The sequence below is a fragment of the Triturus cristatus genome, chromosome 8, assembly GCF_964204655.1.
Source record: "Triturus cristatus chromosome 8, aTriCri1.1, whole genome shotgun sequence".
Lineage (NCBI taxonomy): Eukaryota > Metazoa > Chordata > Amphibia > Caudata > Salamandridae > Triturus > Triturus cristatus.
Window position 1 is genome coordinate 359020318 of NC_140591.1, and position 26704 is coordinate 359047021.

A 26704-nucleotide genomic window follows, 5' to 3' on the forward strand; every position below is an offset into this window, starting at 1 on the left:
GTCGGCGCGTATGCGGACACGTCTCCATGGTTTCTATGGGAGTTCGGTGCGGACGGTGTTTTTTCCATCCGGTTGTAACCTCGGACGCACGGGATGGATCGTGATTCCTCGGTCGGACTTCACCTTTCACATTTGTACGGTAAATCGTACGAGGACGTGTCGGACACATTTTCCGACGCGAGGACGTGTGGGGAAATATTCCCAATGCGGTTCGTATGGACTTTTTACCATGCGAATCGTGATTGCCAGTTCGTACGGCACTTGTACGATTCGTACGGTAAAAAGACCGGATACGAGTCGCACGGGGAAATTTTTTACCGGATCCTGATCGGCACCTAAGTCAAGGAAGGTGCTGGACAGTAACCCTATATAATTTACTATTCCCACTCCAGTTAACATAAAGTCAAGGAAGGTGCTGGACAGTAACCCTATATAATTTACTATTCCCACTCCAGTTAACATAAATTCAGGGAAAATGCTGGACAGTAACCCTATATAATTTACTATTCCCACTCCAGTTAACATAAATTCTGAGAAGGTGCTGGCCAGTAACCCTATATAATTTACTATTCCCACTCCAGTTAACATAAAGTCAAGGAAGGTGCTGGACAGTAACCCTATATAATTTACTATTCCCACTCCAGTTAACATTAAGTCAGGAAAGGTGCTGGACAGTAACCCTATATAATTTACTATTCCCACTCCAGTTAACATAAACTCAAGAAAGGTGCTGGACAGTAACCCTATATAATTTACTATTCCCACTCCAGTTAACATAAAGTCAGGAAAGGTGCTGGACACTAACCCTAAATAATTTACTATTCCCACTCCAGTTATCATAAACTCAGGGAAGATGCTGGACACTAACTGTATATAATTTACTATTCCCACTCCAGTTAACATAAAGTCATGGAAGGTGGTGGACAGTAACCCTATATAATTTACAATTCTCACTCCAGTTAACATAAATTCAGAGAAGGTGCTGGACAGTAACCCTATATAATTTACTATTCCCACTCCAGTTAACATAAACTCAGGAAAGGTGCTGGCCAGTAACCCTATATAATTTACTATTCCCACTCCAGTTAACATAAAGTCAAGGAAGGTGCTGTACAGTAACCCTATATAATTTACTATTCCCACTCCAGTTAACATTAAGTCAGGAAAGGTGCTGGACAGTAACCCTATATAATTTACTATTCCCACTCCAGTTAACATAAACTCAAGAAAGGTGCTGGACAGTAACCCTATATAATTTACTATTCCCACTCCAGTTAACATAAAGTCAGGAAAGGTGCTGGACACTAACCCTAAATAATTTACTATTCCCACTCCAGTTATCATAAACTCAGGGAAGATGCTGGACACAGAGGTGCCTATCACGATCCGGCAAAAACCGGGTACGAACCGTCGGACGGAGCATAATCTCCGCCCGACGCGTACCCGGTCGACAATTTTTACAAACAAGGAATTACGATTCGCACGGGTACACCATTACCGTACGATTCGTAAAAAAGCCCGACCGAACAAAAAACACCTACCAATGCGATCCGGGAAAGCGCCGACCTGACGTCGGGACGCTCGCAGCCAGCCATTCACGACCCAGGAATCACGATTCGCACCGACGTCACCCCGCACGGTGAATATTTTGCGGCAGCCAAAAACTGCTGGGAAATCAGGACGACGCGAACAAGGACCACCAGTACGCGACGGACAGACGACGACGCGAACAAGGAGGACCAGTACGCGACGGACAGACATGGACCCGAACCTACGAGTCATCCCTGCCCTCATAGCAGTACACCTCCTCTACAGGTTACGACGCAGACGCCGCAGAAGGTCAGAATAACTAAGGGAGGGGGGAAAGTGGGGTGGGGTGGGGGTGGCACGACCAGGGCAGGCCACAAAACAACCACATAAGTCACACACCACACATGGCCTGGACATACCTGACTCCCATGCCCTGGTCACCACGAGGGGGTGGGGGCGTGTCCTGATAAGCCAGCGACCGCCACAACGGAAGTCCGTCACCACGCGAACCGGCAACACAACCAGACAGGTACGTCCCGTACCCACGCCTGAAGAGCGTGGGTACGAGTCGGACCACGCCCACACACGTCACCCCAACAATGGCGGGACGGATCGCACCCACGTGGCAAAGGCCTGGGTACGGGCCGCACAAACATCACATAGCGTGGGGACGGATATGTACGGACCCTACCCCCACCCCGTATGCAAGGAGCGTACCCCCCAGCCCAACAGTGCAAGTACGACCCGTACCCCCACCCGCGTATGCATGGAGCGTACCCCCACCCCAACAGTGTAAGTTCGACCCGTACCCTCACCCGCGTATGCATGCAGCGTACCCCCCATGCCAACAGTGTAAGTACGACTCGAACCCCCACCCACGAATGCAAGGAGCGTACCCCCCAGCCCAACAGTGTAAGTACAACCCGTACCCCCACCCGCGTATGCAAGGAGCGTACCCCCATGCCAACAGTGTCAGTACGACCCGTACCCCCACCCGCGGACGTACGGAGCGTACCCCCACCCCAACAGTGTAAGTTCGACCCGTACCCCCACCCGCAAATGCAAGGAGCGTACCCCCCAGCCCAACAGTGTAAGTACGACCCGTACCCCCACCCGCGAATGCAAGGAGCGTACCCCCCAGCCCAACAGTGTCAGTACGACCCGTACCCCCACCCGCGGACGTACGGAGCGTACCCCCACCCCAACAGTGTAAGTTCGACCCGTACCCCCACCCGCAAATGCAAGGAGCGTACCCCCCAGCCCAACAGTGTAAGTACGACCCGTACCCCCACCCGCGAATGCAAGGAGCGTACCCCCCAGCCCAACAGTGTAAGTACGACCCGTACCCCCACCCGCAAATGCAAGTAGCGTACCCCCCAGCCCAACAGTGTAAGTACGACCCGTACCCCCACCCGCGAATGCAAGGAGCGTACCCCCCAGCCCAACAGTGCAAGTACGACCCGTACCCCCACCCGCAAATGCAAGGAGCGTACCCCCCAGCCCAACAGTGTAAGTACGACCCGTACCCCCACCCGCGAATGCAAGGAGCGTCCCCCCCAGCCCAACAGTGTAAGTACGACCCGTACCCACACCCGCGGACGTACGGAGCGTACCCCCACCACACCAGTGTCAGTAGACTCGTACCCTCACCTCGAATGCATTGTGCGTACCCCCACCGTGTATGTGCCAAGCGCACATATCCTGAAATCGGAGGTGTGTGTGCAGAGTCCACCCAGCAGTGCCCTGAGACAGGAGGGGTGGGTGTGGAGTCCTCCCAGCAGTGCCCTGAGACAGGAGGGGTGGGTGCCTATCACTCCCAGCAGTGCCCTGAGACAGGAGGGGTGGGTGTGGAGTCCTCCCAGCAGTGCCCTGAGACAGGAGGGGTGGGTGTGGAGTCCTCCCAGCAGTGCCCTGAGACAGGAGGGGTGGGTGCCTATCACTCCCAGCAGTGCCCTGAGACAGGAGGGGTGGGTGTGGAGTCCTCCCAGCAGTGCCCTGAGACAGGAGGGGTGGGTGTGGAGTCCTCCCAGCAGCGCCCTGACACAGGAGGGGTGGGTGCCTATCACTCCCAGCAGTGCCCTGAGACAGGAGGGGTGGGTGTGGAGTCCTCCCAGCAGTGCCCTGACACAGGAGGGGTGGGTGCAGAGTCCTCCCAGCAGTGCCCTGAGACAGGAGGGGTGGGTGTGGAGTCCTCCCAGCAGTGCCCTGACACAGGAGGGGTGGGTGTGGAGTCCTCCCAGCAGTGCCCTGAGACAGGAGGGGTGGGTGCAGAGTCCTCCCAGCAGTGCCCTGAGACAGGAGGGGTGGGTGCCCATCACTCCCAGCAGTGCCCTGAGACAGGAGGGGTGTAACACATGTGTGTGAGGCCAGAATTATCCACATGCATACTGGCTACAAGGGAACATGTCCCCATGAACTCATGTCAACAGACTCCACACACAAGTACAGTGATCACCAAGGATGCCACGATTGTCGCAGGTGGAGACATGGCCCTGCATGCATGGCCAAAGTAGAAGGGCTCCGTCACACACACAGCTCATGTAGACACAGCTCTGCGCTAAACATTGGGAACACCCTGCAGGGAAGAAAGCTGGGTACACAGAGGAAGGAATACACCCTGGGACAAGTGCACCATGCAGTAACTGCTTACATGAACAAAGAAAGTTAGCCAACACCTTGTGATGGCACACAGATCACAGGGTCCCACCAATGAGCAGTACACTACTACATATCCCACACACCCAAACCCTTACACACCACCCAAAACCATGTAGCAGCCCCACCAACACCAATACCAGCATAGCAGTAGTGTGATAATGAAAACAAAATTAAGCTTTATTCAGCATGAGCACAATGTCCGTGGATCGCAGGCAGTTCAATCTTCACAAAGCCCGTAGGGCAGTCAATGATTCTCAGCTGGATGGGGGACACAGTGGGATGCGTGTCCCCTACATTGCCTGCACAGTCAAATGGCATCGTCTTCCACACTGGTGAGGGCATCAGGGGGGGGGAAGCAACAGGCACCGCAGGGACATCAGGGCAAAGGGGCGGCGTTGTGGGTGCAGGGATGGAGGACTCCACCACAGGGGGTGGGTCAGTGCCAAAGGCGGAGGCCAGGATGGCACTACACACCTTTGCAAGGTCCTCCAGGGAGTCCCCTGCACCCGAAGGGACCTCAGGCCCCAAGGAGGGGGGGGGGTCAGAGGGATGGGTCGCAGCGCCACCGGGGGAGGGTGGAGACAGGGGGGGAGACTCAACCACCCTGACCGGGGACCTCCTTGACCGCTTGCGTGGTGGTGTAACTGTGGGGCTCAGGGACAGAGCGGCCATGAAGGAGTCCTTGGGGGAGATGTGGCCAGGAGAGCTGAGGGGAGGGGATTTGGAGGGAGTGGACTGGGTGGAATGCGGACTCCCACTATGGCTGCGTGTCACACGTTTGCCCCCCGACCCAGTGGGTGTGCCTACCTCACCCTGTGTGTGCGTGTCAGGAGGAGTGCGGTGGACCTTCCCTGCTGGTGTGGTGCCCGTGTCCGTTGATGTGGGTGCATGCCGACGTCTGGGTGTACGTGTGACAGGCATGGGAGTGGGAAGTGTGGATGGGGCAGGGGTAGGTGGGGGGAGGTCGCGCTGCAGGAGACCCACTGCTGCAGTCAGTGTGGAGTCGATGGACCTCAGCAAGTTGCGTTGGTCAGCCTGCGATGAATGAATGCCCTCCAAGAAAGCCTCGATGTTGGTGAGGGTTTTGCCGTGGGCATGGAGGACATTAAGGATCGCAGCCTGACCAACCTGCAGTTGCCGCTGGATGTCCACAGACTCTGCATTGGCGGCAGCAGTGGAGACAGGGGCAGGGGGTGCGGTGCCTGGCAGGAAGGAGACATGCTGTGACCGGGCACGCTGGGAAGGGACACGAGCAAGTGGGAGGCGGCTGGTGGAAACTGAGGGGGCGGTGCGAGGTGTTGTTCCGCTGTCAGCTGCTGGTGCAGCCTCCGCCCACTCGGAGACATCGTCCCCGGACCTGTCTGCTTCGTAGTCTGATGTGCCAGTCGACAGGTCCTCGGCCGCACTCTCCTCCGCCTCTGTACCACTCGATGTGCCAGACCCGATGTCACGGCTGGCACTGGTGCTCGGTCCCTCCGCCTGGTCTGTGTCCATGTCTCCCTCTGTGTCCCCCGACGATGCTGTGGGCAGGGTGGAGAGACAGAAATAATCAGACATCTGTACACATCTGTCACATGAGTCCAATCTACATAGGTAACATTGCATGGCCTGAAAAGGAAGATCCCTAACATCCACTGAACAGGGTACCGATGTAGGGCATGAAACACACAGTTGGTTGAGCCACCATGCCACTGAAATACCATGGAGAGCATGAGACAATAGCTAAACACAGGAAAAGGAGTCTGACATAGCACCCAGGCCCTGGGGACAATCCAGCACTGCATCTGCACCACACAGCGTTGGCGAAAATACCGATGACCAGGGACCATATCCATGAACTTGAGACACATGCTGCATAGGTAATGCTGAAAACATGCACAACATGACTCTGTCACTGCACATTGCGTGTGTGTCCAGACACATCACACACTGCCCAGACCCAGCAAGTGGTAATCAGGATTTAACACATAGGCATTGCCCGCCCCAACAAGACCCTACACGAGGCAAATTGTTGAGACACAGGTGGCACCAACATCTCATAGTCTGGGTGATACACACAGGGGCAGGCAAAAAGCAAGATTGGACGCCAAACAGCCAAGGTGCGCCTGTACAAATAATGAGGTACCAGTGCCCATCCTCAGATGAGTATAGCAAGACACACAGGCACTGGCAACTGTGAGTATGAAGAAGGACAATCAGGTCAGGCTGCACAGTGGACACCTGTACAAAATAGCACGTCTATATACATGGTGACAGGGGACAATGGCACAGAGCACAACTTACGCTGTAGACACTGACAGTGGCCACGTTTATGATGACACATACACCACTGAGGAAAAGGTGCCCCAGGGGACAGTAGTGGGCACGCAACTACATGCTACTGAATGGTAATGACTGCAACACACGTCACCATCCCTGCACTATGTGTATCGCACACTCATGCACATCATGTCACAGGCCACTACATGGGACATGCGCGCTGTAAGGCATGACACATGAGAGACCAACTCCCATGTCTGGAGTCAGCATCAGTGCCAACTGACATGGAACCCACATGCCGTGAACTTGACAGTGCACAGGCAATGTCCCACAACCTGTTACACACCACCCCCACACATGATGCTACAGACATTGTTCCCGTGGACAAAGCGCCAGCCTACATTACCCTGTGAAGGAGTGACTACACACAGACCAGGGAACACATTGCAAGGAGGGGAAGGGTGGCAGGGGCACAGCGCTATACTGGGGCAAACAGGATCTGCACAGCACCTTTAAACCCTGCCAGTGAATTCATGCTACTGTGCCCTTACAAATGCCGGTGACACACAACAAACACACATGTACCTACCCCCTTCCGGCTGCTGCATCGCCTGTAAGCGCCTCTCCAGGTCTGGAAAGACCACCGGCAGCACACGCCTGTGGAGGTGGCTCAGACGGCGGCGGCCGCGGTTCTTGTGGCTCTCAGGTGAGTCCCCCAGCAGGAGCCGTGCAATCCTCCGCGTCCAGCACCGGATATCCTGCCAGCGTTTCCTCACCTGGGGCAGGCTCCGCCTCCGACCATCCACACCCCTCACGGCACTGACGGCGGTCAGCCAGATCTGCTCCTTGGCAGTGGCGCCTACCTGTGAGGAGGAACAAGTGACACCACATCAATACACCAGCCACATGTCACAGAGAGACATATGGGTACAAATTAGCTGGTTACAACAAGGCATGTCATGCAGCCAACGCATTGCACCTTTGTCATAGGGACATCATCCCCTGGTGAGGGAAAAAGCACTACGTGCCACAGTGGGTACACAGGTGGAATGATGGCAATGTCACAATCAATGATCAAGGCTCACACTGTGCATCACACCCACCCCTCCTGTCTCAGGGCACTGCTGGGAGGACTCTGCACACACCACTCCTGGCTCAGGGCACTGCTGTGAGTTCTAGGCCCCCACCCCTCCTGTCTCAGGGCACTGCTGTGAGTGATAGGCCCCCACCCCTCCTGTCTCAGGGCACTGCTGGGAGGACTCTGCACACACCCCTCCTGGCTCAGGGCACTGCTGTGAGTTCTAGGCCCCCACCCCTCCTGTCTCAGGGCACTGCTGTGAGTGATAGGCCCCCACCCCTCCTGTCTCAGGGCACTGCTGGGAGACATCAGGCACCCCCCCCCTGGGACCCCCCCGACAGTACATGGCATGTGTGTTACACCTGGACGCAATGGCAGAAGTCACAGTCACAACATAGGGACAGTCTGTGGCAGTGGCCTATGCACTCACCTGATACCCTGGTCGCCCATACAGCATGGAGTACTGTGGGAGGATCACATCCAGCAGAGCCATGTTCTCCTCCAGGGTGAATGGCTGTGTCCTCTCCACAGCCCTTGACATGGTTCCAGGGAATCAGTAGCAGCAGCTGGGTCGACGAATGCAAAGATGTGCAGGCAAGTGCTCCCTCATGGGACCTGGCTGCCTAATATGTGCCCTTCTGCCCAGTCTCATGCACAGGAGTACAGAGAGATTGGTCACTCACATTTGCATCCTATGTTTCCACCAATCCCTACAAACCTAGCAGTCTGTGGGTTCTCTATCGGTTTCATTCTCCTGCATGATGTCAGCCCCACAAACACATTGCAACAAAGTAGACAAATTCCAACTGACTTCTGCTGTGCACCTTCCAGAACAATTTCGAATTTTGAACTTGGTCTCCATGACAACCAGCATGCATGTAGGCCTTAATACTTGTCCCCTATGTAATTTGGAGCATCACACACAGGTACGGTGCGTGTGGGGGCCCTAGGGCACCCCCAATGCATGGCAACGGCCCGTACATGCATGCCTACCCTCTCCATCACTATGGGTCTGCACGCGTATGCGTACCCGTAGTGGTACGGACCGTACACTCGCATCTACGCTCTCCATCACTATGGGTCTGCACGCGTATGCGTACTCGTAGTGATAGTGAGCGTAGATGCGAGTGTACGGTCCGTACCACTACGGGTACGCATACGCGTGCAGACCCATAGTGATAGTGAGCGTAGATGCGAGTGTACGGTCCGTACCACTACGGGTACGCATACGCGTGCAGACCCATAGTGATATTGAGCGTAGATGCGAGTGTACGGTCCGTACCACTACGGGTACGCATACGCGTGCAGACCCATAGTGATAGTGAGCGTAGATGCGAGTGTACGGTCCGTACCACTACGGGTACGCATACGCGTGCAGACCCATAGTGATAGTGAGCGTAGATGCGAGTGTACGGTCCGTACCACTACGGGTACGCATACGCGTGCAGACCCATAGTGATAGTGAGCGTAGATGCGAGTGTACGGTCCGTACCACTACGGGTACGCATACGCGTGCAGACCCATAGTGATAGTGAGCGTAGATGCGAGTGTACGGTCCGTACCACTACGGGTACACATACGCGTGCAGACCCATAGTGATATTGAGCGTAGATGCGAGTGTACGGTCCGTACCACTACGGGTACGCATACGCGTGCAGACCCATAGTGATAGTGAGCGTAGATGCGAGTGTACGGTCCGTACCACTACGGGTACGCATACGCGTGCAGACCCATAGTGATAGTGAGCGTAGATGCGAGTGTACGGTCCGTACCACTACGGGTACGCATACGCGTGCAGACCCATAGTGATAGTGAGCGTAGATGCGAGTGTACGGTCCGTACCACTACGGGTACGCATACGCGTGCAGACCCATAGCGATAGTGAGCGTAGATGCGAGTGTACGGTCCGTACCACTACGGGTACGCATACGCGTGCAGACCCATAGTGATAGTGAGCGTAGATGCGAGTGTACGGTCCGTACCACTACGGGTACGCATACGCGTGCAGACCCATAGTGATAGTGAGCGTAGATGCGAGTGTACGGTCCGTACCACTACGGGTACGCATACGCGTGCAGACCCATAGTGATAGGGCCGTACACTCGCATCTACGCTCTCTATCACTATGGGTCTGCACGCGTATGCGTACTCGTAGTGGTACGGACCGTACACTCACATTTACGCTCTCCATCACTATGGGTCTGCACGCGTATGCGTACCCGTAGTGGCACGGACCGTACACTCGCATCTACGCTCGCCATCACGATGGGTACACATACGGCAGCACTCCCACAGTGATTTGGGAACATGCACAGGCCCTCTCAGCAGCAGTACGGCGGATTTTACACATCACTGTGGTGATAGGCGACACACATGTAGGAATAGGGCGGACATACTTGTCCATGGATGGACATACTTGTCCAGGAATGGACATCAAGGCATCGTCTGTGCATTACCACATGTGTGGGGCACAGGTGTCACAGGCTGTGATGTGGAACATGCCTCCTGAGTGGAGAAGGCACCAGATGTATGATGAGATGTGTACATGTGTACTGTGTGAGGGTGCAATGTGTGCCAGGCATGCCCTTGACTCCTTTGACATGTGTGCATGTGGGACTGCGCACTTGGGGTGAGCGTCACTGGCATGGCACGGACACCAACACACGGAAGTGTCCCATGATGCCCGGTACAGGGGTCATGACACATGACTTATCACTACCCACAGTGCACAATGTGACTATGCCATATATGTGTCCGGGATTTACATCAGGTTGATGTTGTAGCACCCTCAAAAGCTGCAGCCGTTGCAGCAACCAACATGTGGCTGTGTGTAGATTGTCATTGCACACTGTTCCCAACACCATGCCACATGTGTTATCGGATGTGAGGTGCACATGTATGCAAGGGACACGGAGTAGCGTGACAAGGCCATGTCAGCAAACTCACAAGGAATGTGTGGTGAGTCATGACATGTGCACCTTCATGGCAAGGTGTGTGGGCTGGACTAGTGTAATGTCATGTGACCTGTGGCTCAAGTGTTCCGCTGCCAGTCTCTGCAATCGGCATCACACTTCTGCTGATGTGTGGGTGTATGTCACTCCTGTCTTGCGTCGGGCAGTGCACTTGCACTGGGACACAGCTATTTCCATGGCGTGGCATGGGGAGGTTCTCAATCACTGTGTGTAGCTGGGTCTTGGAAGGAGTGTCACCTTGCATCCATACGTGTCCTGGGCATGTAGCACATGCCTGACTCCCTATGTGGCATGTGTGTATTGCCAGATTTACATGTGCTCAGTAGACATGAGTTGTTCTCGTAGTGCACTCACTCTTCCTTGTCACTTCCAAATTACTGCAGAGCGCCTCCTGTTGCCCGAAGAATTCCAGACTTGGCCACCATGCAGGAGAATGACAGGATCCGGCTCTACCGCTTCACCCAACCGTTGATTCTGGAGCTGACGGCGAGACTGGCACCACACCTGCAACCGCAGCACAGGTATCCTACGGCACTGACACCCCAGCTGAAGGTAATGGCTGCCCTACATTTCCTTGCCACGGGTACCTTCCAAAATACCATAGCTCATGTTGGTGGCATGTCCCAGAGCATGTTCAGCGGTGTGCTGCATGATTTCTTGGAGGCCATGTTGATTCACCTGGATGACTTCATCAAGTTCCCAACCCCTGAACAGATGACTGAGGTCAAGCGTGGTTTCTATGCCCTGGGAGGGATGCCCCATGTCATTGGGTCCATAGATGGGACACATGTAGGTTTGGTACCACCACACGCACGGGAGGTGGCGTACCGCAATCGGAAGCACTACCACTCCATCAATGCCCTTGTGGTGTGTCTGTCCAACATGGTGATTTCACATGTCTGTGCTCGTTTCCCAGGATCAGCACACGATGCCTACATCATGAGGCGTAGCGGGATGCCTGATATGATGATGCAGCTGCGCAACGAACGAGCATGTGTTGTTGGTGGGTACAGTCTGTCTGTCCTGTATTCTGTTTGGCCGAGCAGCACTACCGCTTCGCCAGTTCTAACGATATCCATGTGCTTTCCATTTAGGGGACGCTGGCTATCCCAACATGCCTTGGCTGCTGACACCTCTCCGCAACCCCATCACGCCGGCCCAGCTCCGCTACAACACCGCCCATGGCCGGACAAGGCGAGTGATAGAGAGGACGTTTGGCATGCTGAAGAGCCGATTCCGGTGCCTCCACAAGACCGGCGGCGCACTCCCATATGCCCCGGCAAAGGTTTGCAAGATCTTCATGGTCTGCTGCATGCTGCACAACATGGCAGTTGAAAGAGCTGTGCCACTCATCCTGAATCAACATGACGAGGACCATCCACCCGTGGAGGACGAAGGGCTTGGCAATGGGGCTAGTGATGTGGAGGATGTGGAGCCGCAAGAGGACATCCGGACTCGGCTCATACGCGACTTCTTTGCTTAGTGGTGAGTACCAGTGTCTGAGTGTGCACGCCTTGGTCCCCGTGTGGCATGTGTTGTGATGCATGTCTCCACCTGCATGTATGGCACGTGAGTCAGAGGTGTGCGTGGGTGTGTCACTGGAGTGATGGTGGCAGTGATGGTAGTATTTCCCCACTCATAATTGTGACCTAGCATTTTTTCATCCATACATGTGTCGAGTCAATGCACATGCAAGTGGCTGTGCTTTTTGTGGCTGACTTCTTGTGTGTCTCTCTTCCCCAGGTACCTGCGCATGCCGTCTTCTGGTTGCATTGTTGTGGCACTGCTATTCCTCATGGACATGGCATCGTGGGCTGACTCAGCGTTACAGGCACGGACACGTTTGGAAGTCTCCATGGGGTAAGGGATGCATCTGGGGTGTATTGGGTGTGGCAGTTGTTCACGATGTGTGCACACTGGCCCGGTCGGGGTTTGGTTCCTCTGCAGACATGTGGCATCCCCATGGGACACAACATGCAGCTGGGTACACCTGAATAGATGGGCTGCCTGGTTGTCAGTCATCAGTGATGGGATAGTGGATTGTGATGAAGGCATCAATGTGTGTGACACTGCCCTCGGACACATACGGTTAACATTGTCTTGACATGGCGTGGGACTTCCACATCAGCGGATGTATGGTGTATGGCAGTCTCTCCGTGAGCAGCTGTGGGTATTTAGCTGTTAGCCGACACTTGTGTGCCAGTTCCATGGCTATCACGCATTTGTGCTGCAGAAGGGGGGTGCCAGTGTTTGAGCCACATGTTACTCCACATGATGTGTTCATGTGTACTTCAAGTTGCCTCTGCAATCCCAAAAACATGACTATTAAAGGTGTCCCTATGCCTCCAAGGTGCCTCTTCTCAGTCAATGCTGGTGTGTTGGCACGGTGCATCCTGCATGTCTGGCATGGTATTCCCTGATTGTGGCTATGTGTCAATGTGTCGAGTGGCAAGATGCAAGCTGTGTGTGTGTGCTGAGACTGTGTATTGGGCATGATGTCCATGACTGTGTGGGTAGTGTGACATGTGCCATCCCCATGCATCCAACGTTGTCCAGGCCCCCATTCTCTGCATCCACCGGACTCAAGCTTGCAGGACATGGTTCTGCCACCTGTCTACACGTACCTGGGTGCCCCCCAGGACACGGGCCAGGATCCCTGACCTCTGCGCATGACTGTTGCTGTACTCAATGTGTCTGTCAGCACGGTTGTTCGGCCACCCCCTCAGCTGGTTCTGACCATCACGGGTGTGTATGGTGCTCCATGTCTGTCTTGCCTAATAAACTGTGACCCATGTGTCCTGTGCCAGACTCAGGCCCCAGGGTGTGGATGGTTGAAGTGAACAGATGACTCAGGCATGTTTAGACTGTACAAGACACATGTTAGGTAATAATGCTACCAGCAGGCATCTACTCTTAATAGTGTGATTTATTATTGGGGGGGGGGGACAAAGTGAGGGGCTTTCCGGGATTAGGGAATCCAAAGTTCAGTAGGGGAGTTGGTGTCCTTGCCATTGGAAATCCTCAGAGTCCATGCCACAGTCTTTGTCAACATTGGTCAGCCAGTGACCAGCAGGGCCATGTGGCAGAGAATGTCTCTTGATGCTGTGATGCTGTTGCTCCAGTGGGCCAGGTGCCAGGCCAGGTGTCCTGGGAGATGGTGATGTAGGTCCTTTCCGTGGACGACCCGGCTTCCTGCGGGGAACCTCAGCAGCAGGCCGTGACGACGTCTGGGATGCTCCGTCGGATGTTTCCTCCTCCTCCTCATGATCCCTCCCTGTGGGTGGTGATGTTCTCCGCCTTCTGGCACAGGGAGGGTCGGCCATGGTGTCGGCCATCCGACGGAGTTCAGCGTGAATCCCCTGGGACGCCGTCACTTGCTCAGCCTGTCTGTCCTCCATCCTCCGTTGGTGTAGCTGTAGACAGGCTATTAGCTCCGCATGTTGCTGGGCCTGCTGGACCTTGATCCCCTCGAGGACGGACACAACCTGGGCCATGCCCGTGGTGTCCTGCCGGTATGAGTCCAGGATGTTACGGACATGGGAAAATACCGGATCCCCAGCCAACTGGTCAGGCTCGCGCCTCCGCCGTCCTCCACTCCCACCACCCCTGCCCACTTGCGTCTGGCCTGCACTTGTGGGCACATCGGGTCTCCGGGACCCCTGAGGGGTGGCATTGGCGTTGTCGCCTGCCTCCTCCTGGGTGCCCGGGACACCGTGTCCCTCCTGGCGAGCCTGGCTGCATTGTGGTGTTGGGGCAGGGATCCTGGGTGTCTCCTGGGATGTGGCAGGAGTGGGGGTGGTGGTTGGCACGGTTGTACCTGACGCAGGTGCTGCAGGTGGTTGGACACCAGAGGGGCCAGGTCGGTCGGGGTCGTCCGCAGAGTGGTGAGAGTGGTCGCTGCCGGTGGGATCGGTCTCCTGCAGATCCGGGTCCTGTGAGTGTTCCCCCCCAGTGTTGGGGGGTGCAGCACGACGTTGACCTGTGTGTGAGAGAGAAAATGTTAATTTTGATCCATGCAACATCCATGTTTCATCCGTTACAAAGTTGGCACATTTCCTCTTGGAATTAGGATCTGTCTTGCATTCCACTCACAGTGCACTTGTGCATGTGTGTGTCCCTTGGGCACCAATTTGGCCCCTTTAACTATGTGTGGCACAGTCTTACTTGCTGCGTCAAGTGTGACTGCAGTCAGCAGTGGAGTGTGCATGTGTGCCGAGCTATGCATTTGCTCCTTCCTTGTAGCACTGTACATGTGCACATGGAGTGGATCCACACACTTATATGATGCAGGTGGCTGTCCTTGTGCTCGTGTACAGGTTGTGACATGGCCCTGCGTTTTGCCATGATGAAGAGGGGGGGTTCTGGCACTGGCCACCCTTGTCTACATGCACGCAGTCCACCTGCTGACGAGCAGACATTCCCACACACCACAGGACTGATTTGCTCTCCCTGTGTCTCCCTCCTTCTCTGTCCCCCTCTCCCTCCCTCTCTGTCCCCCTCTCCCTCCCTCTGTGTGTCAGCCTCCTCCCTCTGTCCATCTTCCTGTGTCTCCCTCCCTCTCTGTCCCCCTCTCCCTCCCTCTCTGTCCCCCTCTCCCTCCCTCTGTGTGTCAGCCTCCTCCCTCTGTCCGTCTCCCTCCCTCTCAGTCCCCCTCTCCCTCCCTCTGTGTCCCCCTCTCCCTCCCTCTCTGTCCCCCTCTCCCTCCCTCTGTGTGTCAGCCTCCTCCCTCTGTCCATCTTCCTGTGTCTCCCTCCCTCTCTGTCCCCCTCTCCCTCCCTCTCTGTCCCCCTCTCCCTCCCTCTGTGTGTCAGCCTCCTCCCTCTGTCCGTCTCCCTCCCTCTCAGTCCCCCTCTCCCTCCCTCTGTGTCCCCCTCTCCCTCCCTCTCTGCCCCCCTCTCCCTCCCTCTGTGTGTCAGCCTCCTCCCTCTGTCCATCTTCCTGTGTCTCCCTCCCTCTCTGTCCCCCTCTCCCTCCCTCTCTGTCCCCCTCTCCCTCCCTCTGTGTGTCAGCCTCCTCCCTCTGTCCGTCTCCCTTCCTCTCAGTCCCCCTCTCCCTCCCTCTGTGTCCCCCTCTCCCTCCCTCCGTGTGTCACCCTCTGTCACCTTGGCCCAGCTTCCTGGGCACACACTGTTAGCAGATCTTTGAGTGGCCCTTGGCCTGTTGATGTGAGTTTGTTTCTGATCTCCAGGCACCCATTTTGTCTGCTGTGTGTCTGTGCGCTGCTGCTGTGGTGGTGTGTGCTGCCACTCTTTCACACTGTTGGCTGTTCATTAGCTGCTGGCATGTGCAAAACAGTGCCTTCACCCCCATGTGTTGATGCAAGGCGTCCGCCATTTGCTGGCAAGTCATTCCTGTGTTGGGACACAGTGTTTGTCTGCCTGTGACCTAGGCCATATGGGCAGAGGGCATTGTTGTCTGCTTTGGAGTCGCACTATGTGATTCTTGGTGCCCAGCCTCCCGACATCCGGGTTACCGTGTCATGTGTTGTTGTCTTCTGTGGCCTGTGACTTGACATTGTCCAGCTGGGTGCATGGGGCATGGTGGCAGCAGTGGCATGTGCCTGCTCATGGAGTGTGGTTGAGTAATGCGATGGCTTGTGGTGGTTGCGTGCCTGTTATTAATTTTGGTTGTGGTTGCAGTTCCCCCCATGTGAGGTGCGTTGTTTGTGTACTCACCCGGGTCTCGGAGTCCTTCTACTCCTTCAACTGCCTCCACCGGCAGTATGGCCATCACCCTCTCCTCCCAGGGATGGTACTGTACGGCTCTGCGGGAGGGCCCTCCTCCGGTGGCGTTGGCCTGGTCGTGTTCCTCCTGTCTCTTGGCTCTGACCCTCCTCCGCAGATCGTACCACCTGTTCTGGCAATCCTGCTTGGTCCTCCTGGTGTCCGCAACAGCATTCACAGCATCGACGATGGTCTGCCACATGGCTGTTTTGGCTGCCTGGCTGGTGCTTCTGACCAATGTTCCAAAGATCTGTGGCTCGACTCTGAGGATTTGATCAACAAGGACCTCCAACTCTCGGTGACTGAACTTTGGATTCTTGGTAGTGGGCATGGTGAGGGGTGTGGGTGGGGATGGTGTGGGTGTGGGTGTGGGGGTGTGTGGATGTTGGGGGGGGGTGTGGATGGTTGTGTGTGTGTGTGAATGGGATGAGAGGGTGTTTGTGAGGGTGGTCGTGTGAAGGTGTGCAAGTGTAAGATGTGGTGTCGCTTGTAGTCTGGTTCTGTGGTGTCTGGCAGCAGTGGGTCTGTTGCAAAGGCTCATGGTTTGTGTGTGTGGGCCCTTTTCATTGGTCCATGGGTGGGTGTGGCAGTGTTTGAATTTTGGGTGGGTGTGTTATAAGGAGTGGTGGTGTATTGGGCCTCTGTTTGTTTTTGACAGTTGCAGGTCAGTGATTGTGTTATTTTAGTGGTTGTTGGCCATGTTTAGTGGCTGTGTGCCTTTCGAATGGTGTATTGTTGAGTTGTTTTGTTTTGTCCTTGTTGTGTACGTGCGTTTTGAGCGTGTGTACGGTGTGTACATGGGCCATTTGGTTGTACGATTTGGTCCTTGTGTGTGGCTTTGTACGACTCGTACATGCGGTTGTGATGTTGGGGCATGGGGTGCGCTCCGTACTTAGGAGGTTGTGTTGGGGGTGCGCCAGGAACGTACTGGGGTGGGGGTACGACTGGAACGTACTGGGGTGTGGGTACGACTGGAACGTACTGGGGTGTGGGTAGACGGGGCTATGACACGTCCTGGGGTGGGGGTGTGGCTCGCACGTACTGGGGTGTAGGTACACGGGGGGTACGACACGTACAGGGGTGGGGGGGTGTCCATGGACGATGGTACGACACGTCCTGGGGTGGGGGTGTGGCTCGCACGTACTGGGGTGTAGGTACACGGGGGGTACGACACGTACTGGGGTGGGGGGGTGTCCATGGACGATGGTACGACACGTACTGGGGTGGGGGGGTGTACATTGATGGTGGTACGACACGTACTGGGGTGGGGGTACAACTGGAACGTACTGGGGTGTGGGTAGACGGGGCTATGACACGTCCTGGGGTGGGGGTGTGGCTCGCACGTACTGGGGTGTAGGTACACGGGGGGTACGACACGTACAGGGGGGGGTGTACATGGACGGTGGTACGACACGTACTGGGGTGGGGGGGTGTACATTGACGGTGGTACGACACGTACTGGGGTGGGGGTACGACTGGAACGTACTGGGGTGTGGGTAGACGGGGCTATGACACGTCCTGGGGTGGTGGTGTGGCTCGCACGTACTGGGGTGTAGGTACACGGGGGGTACGACACGTACTGGGGTGGGGGTACGACTGGAACGTACTGGGGTGTGGGTGGACGGGGCTATGACACGTCCTGGGGTGGGGGTGTGGCTCGCACGTACTGGGGTGTAGGTACACGGGGGGTACGACACGTACAGGGGGGGGTGTACATGGACGGTGGTACGACACGTACTGGGGTGGGGGGGTGTACATTGATGGTGGTACGACACGTACTGGGGTGGGGGTACGACTGGAACGTACTGGGGTGTGGGTAGACGGGGCTATGACACGTCCTGGGGTGGTGGTGTGGCTCGCACGTACTGGGGTGTAGGTACACGGGGGGTACGACACGTACTGGGGTGGGGGTACGACTGGAACGTACTGGGGTGTGGGTGGACGGGGCTATGACACGTCCTGGGGTGGGGGTGTGGCTCGCACGTACTGGGGTGTAGGTACACGGGGGGTACGACACGTACAGGGGGGGGGGTGTACATGGACGGTGGTACGACACGTACTGGGGTGGGGGGGTGTACATTGACGGTGGTACGACACGTACTGGGGTGGGGGTACAACTGGAACGTACTGGGGTGTGGGTGGACGGGGCAATGACACGTCCTGGGGTGGGGGTGTGGCTCGCACGTACTGGGGTGTAGGTACACGGGGGGTACGACACGTACAGGGGTGGGGGGGTGTCCATGGACGATGGTACGACACGTACTGGGGTGGGGGGGTGTACATTGACGGTGGTACGACACGTACTGGGGTGGGGGTACAACTGGAACGTACTGGGGTGTGGGTAGACGGGGCTATGACACGTCCTGGGGTGGGGGTGTGGCTCGCACGTACTGGGGTGTAGGTACACGGGGGTACGACACGTACTGGGGTGGGGGTACGACTGGAACGTACTGGGGTGTGGGTAGACGGGGCTATGACACGTCCTGGGGTGGTGGTGTGGCTCGCACGTACTGGGGTGTAGGTACACGGGGGGTACGACACGTACTGGGGTGGGGGTACGACTGGAACGTACTGGGGTGTGGGTGGACGGGGCTATGACACGTCCTGGGGTGGGGGTGTGGCTCGCACGTACTGGGGTGTAGGTACACGGGGGGGTACGACACGTACAGGGGGGGGGTGTACATGGACGGTGGTACGACACGTACTGGGGTGGGGGGGTGTACATTGACGGTGGTACGACACGTACTGGGGTGGGGGTATGACTGGAACGTACTGGGGTGTGGGTAGACGGGGCTATGACACGTCCTGGGGTGGTGGTGTGGCTCGCACGTACTGGGGTGTAGGTACACGGGGGGTACGACACGTACTGGGGTGGGGGTACGACTGGAACGTACTGGGGTGTGGGTGGACGGGGCTATGACACGTCCTGGGGTGGGGGTGTGGCTCGCACGTACTGGGGTGTAGGTACACGGGGGGTACGACACGTACAGGGGGGGGGTGTACATGGACGGTGGTACGACACGTACTGGGGTGGGGGGGTGTACATTGACGGTGGTACGACACGTACTGGGGTGGGGGTACGACTGGAACGTACTGGGGTGTGGGTAGACGGGGCTATGACACGTCCTGGGGTGGTGGTGTGGCTCGCACGTACTGGGGTGTAGGTACACGGGGGGTACGACACGTACTGGGGTGGGGGTACGACTGGAACGTACTGGGGTGTGGGTGGACGGGGCTATGACACGTCCTGGGGTGGGGGTGTGGCTCGCACGTACTGGGGTGTAGGTACACGGGGGGTACGACACGTACAGGGGGGGGGGTGTACATGGACGGTGGTACGACACGTACTGGGGTGGGGGGGTGTACATTGACGGTGGTACGACACGTACTGGGGTGGGGGTACGACTGGAACGTACTGGGGTGTGGGTAGACGGGGCTATGACACGTCCTGGGGTGGGGGTTCGACTGGAACGTACTGGGGTGTACCTAGACGGGTGGGGGTATACATATACGGGGGGTACGTGTCGGACGTACGGGGGCTGGGGGGAGTGTTGGGCGCGTATGCGGGCACATGTCTCCATGGTTGCTGTAGGAGTTCGGTGCGGACGGTGTTTTTTCCATACGGTTGTAACCTCGGACGCACGGGATGGATCGTGATTCCTAGGTCGGACTTGGTTTTTCACGTTTGTAAGGTAAATCGTCCGAGGACGTGTCGGACACATTTTCCGACCCGGGGACGTGTGGGGAATGATTCCCAGTGCGGTTCGTATGGACTTTTTACCATGCGAATCGTGATTGCCAGTTCGTACGGCACTTGTACGATTCGTACGGTAAAAAGACCCGATACGAGTCGCACGGGGGAATTTTTTACCGGATCGCGATCGGCACCTAACTGTATATAATTTACTATTCCCACTCCAGTTAACATAAAGTCATGGAAGGTGGTGGACAGTAACCCTATATAATTTACTATTCCCACTCCAGTTAACATAAATTCAGAGAAGGTGCTGGACAGTAACCCTATATAATTTACTATTCCCACTCCAGTTAAAATAAAGTCAATGAAGGTGCTGGACAGTAACCCTATATAATTTACTATTCCCACTCCAGTTAACATAAACTCAGGGAAGGTGCTGGACACTAACCCAATTAAATTTAATATTCCCGCTCCAGAAAGATCAAACTGAGAGAAGGTGCTGGTTATAACATCACTTAAAATATTAATAATCTACATTTATTAACTATGAGATATCATTTAAAAACGATTAAATTTAACAATACTATAGTTACAATACCCACCCCTATCCCATATTAACCCTAATTCCATATAAAAAATGTACAATATGTTTTCCATAAAAATTGCAATTATACAATTATTTAATTATAATTTTTATTTTAAATTTTAGATTTCACAATATTTACTAATAAATTGAATTGTTTTATGATCTATGTTTACACTATTATTTTTAAAAATTACTCCCCACCCTTCTCCCCTAATATACCCACATCCCACCCATAAATACAACATAAATATTGAAATTATAATTTCCAATTAAAATTATATAATTAGATTTTGACATAAAATGTTCACAAATTTGAATTATTCCCAATTAAATATTTAGTTATTAATCTATAATTTTGTAATAATTATTAAAATACAATCCACACCCTTACACCCTATTAACCCAAATTCCCAACCATGAAACAAAAAAATAATTTCGAAATGAATTTGAATTTTTTTTTAAAACATTGTCAAAATTAAATTAAAATTTTAACATTTCTAATTCTTTAGTATTAATATTTATAACTTATTATCATATTTTACAGTAATCTTTTTAATACACTCCCCACCCTTATACACTAATAACCCTACATCCCACTCATAAAACAAAATTAAAATTTCATTATAATTTTAAATTATATAATTTCGAATTTGTATTGAAATTTTGAAATTTCGGAATCTTAAATATTAAATATTTTTACATTATTATCTGATTTTACAATAACATTTTTAAAACACTCCCCACCCTTCTCCCCTAATAACCCAACATCCCGCTCCTAAAAAATATATATAATTTCTTTATTATTTTATAAATTATAAATATTTAATTTAGAAATTTCATTACAATTTACTATTCATAATTATTTATTATTTAATATTTTTAAATTATTATCTGATTTTACACTAATATTTTTAAAACACTCCCCACCCTTATCCCCTAATAACCCAACATCCCGCTCCTAAAAAATATATATAATTTCTTTATTATTTTCTAAATTATAAATATTTAATTTAGAAATTTCATTACAATTTACTATTCATAATTATTTATTATTTAATATTTTTAAATTATTATCTGATTTTACACTAATATTTTTAAAACACTCCCCACCCTTATCCCCTAATAACCCAACATCCCGCTCCTAAAACATATCATACAATAAATTACTTAACACTATCATTTATATTTTAAACATTAATAAAGTATTTATACATATAATTAAACAATTTACTTATTGAATATACACTAAATACACATTTTAAACAATATATATATTATATTTCGATATTTCTAAAAAAACTATTCAATCGATATTATCTTCAAACGATATTACTACATCGATATTTCATACTTCGATATTTTACTAAACACAAAAAACACGATATTACTTACCTCGATATTCTACACTTCGATATTAATGTTATCTCGATATTTTAACTTCGATATTCTTGTTGTTCGATATTATTTTTTCGATATTATGTCTATTTACCGTCCCAACTACACCCACGGACCCCTCACATCGCCCTCCTGACACCATCCCTTTTGAACATAACCCCAATAATCCCCAGCTAAAAAATAATGCCTCCTTGCAAAATTTCCACCCCATTTCCGAACTCGAAGTCTATAACATCATCACCAAACTTAAACCATCCTCACACACCGAAGCCCCCCTCCCTTCCCACCTAAACATATCATTGCCCCATACTGGGCCACTATCATCAACTCCTCCTTGGCCACTCGGTGCGTTCCAGTTTCCCTACAACTCGGACAAATCACCCGCATTCTCAAAAATCCCAAGAATGACCCTAACGACCTCAACAATCTCCGCCCTATCTCTAACCTCCCTCTCCTCTCCAAAGCCCTTGAAAAATGCGCCCTTCTCCAATTGGATAATCACATCAACTCTTTCAATCTCCTTGACTCACAGCAATCTAGTTTTAGAAAAGGCTGCTGTACAGAAACTGCCATACTCTCCAAAACTGACGATATCCATCACTCCCTTGGCAAGGGAGAATCTTGCCTTCTCGTCCTCCTTGACCTCTCTGCGGCATTCGATACTGTTAACCACTCAACCTTACTTAACACTCTCAAAGATCACTTTGGCCTTCATGGTCTTGTCCTCAAATGGTTCACCTCCTTTTTCAAATACAGAACTCAGCAAATTAAAAGTTTGGACTGCCACTCTAACCCCACACCCGTCTCCCTTGGTATTCCCCAAGGTACTATAATCTCCCACTCTCTCTTCAACCTCTTCATCAAACCCCTCTCGCGCATTCTTAATAAAGCAGGAATCAAATACCACTTCTATGCCGATGACACGCAACTATACTACAAAATTCAATCCCGTTCTGATGTTCTGCACCTCAACAACACACTGACTAAGATCCAAACATGGTTCCACCATTATCATCTCAGACTCAATCCTAAAAAAAACGAAATCATCCTCTTCTCTCCTAAAAACAACACACTCCCTATACTGGATTCATGACCTTAATGCACGCTCACCTTATCCAACTCGGTTAAATCCTTAGGCATCACCATTGACAATAGCCTTACTCTCACTTCCCACATAAAAAATTCAGCTAAAGGGGCTCTCTTCACTCTCCGCCATCTCCAAAAAATCAAACCCTTCATTCCTGCTGATGACTTCAAATCAGTGGTCCTAGCACTGGTCTTGTCGAAAATCGACTATGGCAATGCTACCCTCGCTGGAACTCCAAAAGCCCACATAGCTCCACTCAAAGCAGTCCTTAACCTAGCTGCCAGACTCATCTTGGACTGCAAACGCTTTGACCACATCTCCCCTACCCTCAAAGCCCTCAATTGGCTACCCATCGAAGGCAGATCTTCTTACAAGGTTGCATGCATTACAGATAGAGCACTGCATCAAAACACCCCGCCGTACCTCGCTGATAAACTCCACAAAGCTGGCTGCTCCCGTCCAACGAGAAGTACCAACACTTTCGTTCTAGTCCCACCCCTGTTCCATAAGATACGAACTCAATCTCGCTTCTTTTCCGGTAACGCCCCCAACATCGGGAACAGCCTCCCGAAACAACTGCGTTGCAACCCCTCCTACCTCAGCTTCAAAAAGGACCTAAAACTACATCTCCTTAACAAATATTGGGGCCCCTAATCCTTTCTCTGCTCCTTTGACCTATTCCCCCCACCTTCCCTACTGGAGCTTATCCCTACCATCCCTATCCACTCTCTCCCGCCTCCTAAACTCCTGACCCTTACCTTTTTCTTTTCCCTACTCTCCACCTTTAACCTATGTATTCACTGATCGAATGAAGCTCATGCATTGTCCCTCTGTTAATAGCCCCTGGATTGTCCTTTTTTTGTTGTTCTAATTGTGCTGTTTGTTATTGCACTCTACAAATGTTTTATGTCAGTTCCGCTACATTGTTCCTGTAAAGCGCTCTGATAACCCTGGGTCTAGTCAGCATTATATAAAACTTGTAAAATAAATACATGAATAAATAAATAAAAACATGATGTCACACTGCGCCACATGCCTGCACATGCACAAGAATGACTAGAGACAGCTCAAATATGAGAGGAGAAAACACCAAGGGCGCACCTAACACAAGCACAGGAACTAGAATAGACCTACGTTCATGTGACAGACCCACAAGTAAGGCACACCACAGTGGCTACACACATCTGAATGAAACACACCACACCAACAAAATACACACTCTGACATGCAAATAGAACACCACACGCAGAGCATCTGTCAGCTGCAAGAGACTACATAGCCCAAACACTGCACACAGACACATCAAACACACAGCAGATGCACATGCCAATAAATCACATTGCAAACACAACAGAACATCAGGGGATGCACACCAGGCAAGGACAAGGCAACATACACCCACAGCACTGCATGCACACCCAGCAGTGTGTGCACACCAAACATACCAGTCCCACACAGATATGAGTGACACAACATGAACACCCACTACAATAATCAAAACAGCACACTGCCAACATCACACTCAGGAAGAGAAGCAGTACCTCAGCAAACACACATACACCTTACCCAACACCCACAGATGCACAAGTCTGGGACACCGAAGTGGAAACAACATGACCAGAGGACTGTACAGCACAAACAGTTGAAGTGCATACGAGCAACCATGACTGCTAAACAGTACAAGAAAATCACATGTAACCAATTGAGAAAATGTCCAGAGTGGCACATTGCTCCTGTGCAAAGATCTGCACCACAAAGAACAGTGTCACAAATGAAGTGATGGGGAGGCACACACATAGGCAACCCAAGGGGACAGCTGACATGAAAGTGAAGTGGTGTGTACGTCAGTAGTGGGCATGGCAGGAGTGTACCATACACATACATACAAATAGATAGAGTGCAGACTCACAATGGGTAGGCATCTGAAGCACAGATAGGGGATGATATGACACCACACACCACATGCCATACTGAAGGCAATAAAGCCCCATGTGACAGCAATGCATGAGAAAACACACCCACAATGTCAGTGTGACTGAGCAGGTATGCACAGTCACCACAAACAGCATCAAGACACATGGATGATCAACAAAACACAACACTGACTTGCCAGACACATACTCTGCATACTCACAATTGACAAAAACAACAAGTAGGAGTCAGACAGAACTGCAAGGACACACCAACACACTGCACAGTGCACAACATACAACACACACATGTGCACACAATCACAATCACAGGGCTGAACAATCACACAAACGGGCACTCTACTCCTGGGTGACACGTGTGTAGTTGACATTGCAGGGGCATACACACATCAACACTTCCGACACATTCACCCCTTCACACTGAACACTTCTTGACCACCAAAGTGCACACATTGAAAGTAACCCATGTGACTAGGATGACTGACCATCACAAGATGACTATACACCTACACTGCTGGGCACACATAAAGTAACATCACTCATACATGATGTCCCTGGCCAGCCTGCCTGCAATCATGTGGACAGAATCCCACTCTGTGCTGGCAGTGCCTCCAAACCTGACATGTGTACAAAATAGCTAACATGAAAAAAGAATGATAATGACAACAGTATTTCATCTAAAGCCACCATCATTGCACCCACAAGCATCAGAGTCAGGAAGAATTGAAGTCCCTGTCACCCGTGTAAAAACTAGAAAAATTGAGACAAGCCATTGGCAATGTTGAAGTGGCATACAGAGCATGTGGCACAGTAAACCATATACACACAGAAAAAACTGTAATCAGACAACAGGAGTAACTGTCTTTATTCACATAGTGCACAGATAGGCACCAATATTAGACGCCAGTCCAATGTGCAGAGTGAGCCCATGAGAAGCTGCACAGGCAAGGGGTACACAGCAGTGAACAACAAAGCCAGTGGCCAGCACAAAGTGCAGAGTAAGTCCATGAGAAGCTGCACAGGCAAGGGGCAAACAGCAGTGAACAACAAGGCCAGTGGCCAGTCCAATGTGCAGAGTGAGTCCCTGAGAAGCTGCACAGGCAAGGGGCAAACAGCAGTGAACAACAAGGCCAGTGGCCAGTCCAGTGTGCAGAGTGAGTCCACGAGAAGCTGCACAGGCAAGGGGCAAACAGCAGTGAACAACAAGGCCAGTGGCCAGCACAAAGTGCAGAGTGAGTCAACTTGAAGCTGCACACGCAAGGGGCAAATAGCAGTGAACAACAAGGCCAGTGGCCAGCACAAAGTACAGAGTAAGTCCATGAGAAGCTGCACAGGCAAGGGGCAAACAGCAGTGAACAACAAGGCCAGTGGCCAGCACAAAGTGCAGAGTAAGTCCATGAGAAGCTGCACAGGCAAGGGGCAAACAGCAGTGAACAACAAGGCCGGTGAAAAGTCCAATGTGCAGAGTGAGTCCATGAGAAGCTGCACAGGGAATGTGTGTGACTGTACCCTGCCATGGTCAGCAACACAGTCAGGGGGGTAACAATGGGCACTACAGGCACGCTGTGGGAGAGACAGGTGTGTGAGGGGGACTACTACTCAGACTTGGCTGTCAGTCGGACTGGGAGCTGGCTGTGTGTTGGGGACAGTTGGAGGACTTGACCAGGGAGAGAGAGGCTCAGCTGAGGTAGAGGCATCAGTGGCCTGGGAAGCCGGAGGGCTGCTTGGACCAGGTGGTGTGGTGGCACATGGAGGTGAAGTCATGCTGCCGTGAGACACAGTGTGGGT